We start from the raw sequence: 2,086 nt of genomic DNA, 5'->3' as shown, positions 1-2,086 counted from the left end.
CTCATAGCGAAAGATAGTGATAGTGGCACTGAATGTTAACTACTTAGCGTCTGAAGGAAGAAAAAACTGAGAAATATATAGGAACAGTCAACCATAGGCAGCTACTTGAGGTGTGGAGTAAAAGAAATCCACGATCGAGTTGGACGACGAATGGAGGCCAACTCTCACTTGCCGTCAGCCACAGGGGCTAAGTCCAACGACTCGATGAAGCCTTCCACCTCAGCCACATCTCTGAAGATCTTAGTGGATCCACGGTGGGTCACCTTCAGCAGAGCAGGGTAAATCTGCCTATAGTCAGCTCCAATGGATCTAAGGCGCTTCTTTATCTCATCAAAACTTTTTCTGTTTATGTACAATCGTGGCCGAATAATCCTGGAAAATCATCACTGTGGCGTTCCTGTGCTTCAAGGGCTTGTTGTCCCTGCTCATTGCCCATGCTGCATTCATAATCCGCTGTTTGTCTTGATAGTTGTGCAGTCTCATCAGCACAGGACGTGTTCTCTGTCCAGAGGACGGACTTGGGCTGCTGTGCGGTGCGCTCTTTCCACTTTAAGTCGGCCAGCTTTTGTTTTGATATTAAGCTCAGGCATCCAGCACTCGAAAAAACTAATAGGGTCGCTACCTTCAGCGCCCCCCAGGACACCAATAATACAAATATTTTTCCTTTTCCCTCTATTTTCCAAATCATTAGCGCGATCTGCTAGCTCCTTTACCCGCTTCTCTAGTGACTGGAGCTTATCCAGCGCCGGGTTTGTGATCTCCTCCAAAACCGACATCCGGGCCTCCGCTTCCTTTATCCGTGTCTCATGGTCCTCCAGCTGTTTGCCTTGCGCTTGTAAAAGCAGAGAGACTGGTCCAAGTTTATCTTCAATGACTTTAGTGGGGTTCACAGATACCTCCCGGATTACCTCGCGGACTGCTGGTTCCAATCTAATATCCAACTCCATGTCGGTTCCCATGCTAGTTCCGTCATTAGCTTCTCCGCAGTGTCAGACACTACAACTTTCCTTTGCGGCATGTTGTCGGACTGTTTAAAAAAAATGGTTGCTGATGCTCATCCCAGACTTACAGATAGTTAATATCCGTGTTATAGCTAGTGTAAAATCAGCGAACTGGCGTGCTAGCACTCCCTGGTAAAACCTCACTTCAAGCTGCCATCTTGAAAACCCCAGTTTGAAATGTTGACTGAAATTCAGAAAAACTCTTCATTTGGATTGGGGAGTTCTGCTACACTTCAATCAAAGTACCTTTTATTCATTTATTTTTAAATGGGGGCCTGCATTGGAGATTGGTGGTAGAACTATCTCTGACTTGTTTAAGAGTGTGTAAAGCTGCTCCACGCCTGTTGGTGTCATGGCTAACGGATACATTCAAGCGCAGACACCATTCTGGCAATCAAAAGGGTAACAATTTATTGACACAAAGTGAAACCACAGTGATACGTATATACAGTGAAAGGGGTAGTGGTCCAGGGCTCCAGGGGATGGAAGGGAGGAAATCCACGCTCACTTTTCACACAGTCCAATTTACGCCACTCCTCTTCTCTCGCACAGTCACTTGTCCTCACCCACTCTTGCTCCGATTCCCACTTATGCTGACACGCTCAGGGATCACAGGTAAGGGTCCACCACCAGTTCCAGGGAGATCTAAACAGAGACAGCTCGATTAGATTCAATACACCATTAAACACTGAGAGAGTCTTTTTAAAATAAGAGCTAAGAGCATGAACACGGGAGGTTCAACGTTCCAGCGCTGACTGCTCCGTGCCACAGCGTTAAATAGGGTAAAGCAGATCAGCGACAGGGCGAGACCCAGAGCAAGAGCCCACAATGAGCTCCGCCCAGGTAAGCAGGAGAGAGAGAGATAAAACAAAACAAACCTGTGGCAAACATGAGCCAGTCAGAGAGGCATGGGGACCATGACAGTTGGGTTTAATGAAGAGTAGAATTTTCGGATTATTATTGGTATTGACTGATTTTTATGGACAGGATTTCTAGGCGCAGCCAAGTGGCAGAGGGCTTTCGCTTTGGTGGCCTCAGAATCTCATCTCTGATTTTTGCGGATGATGTGGTTCTGTTGGCTTCAT

This window comes from Pundamilia nyererei, unplaced genomic scaffold (assembly GCF_000239375.1).
Source record: "Pundamilia nyererei isolate P.nyererei 1_Seehausen unplaced genomic scaffold, PunNye1.0 scaffold00009, whole genome shotgun sequence".
Taxonomy (NCBI): domain Eukaryota; kingdom Metazoa; phylum Chordata; class Actinopteri; order Cichliformes; family Cichlidae; genus Pundamilia; species Pundamilia nyererei.
The sequence above is the reverse complement of the archived record's forward strand: the minus strand, read 5'-3'. Positions refer to the sequence as shown.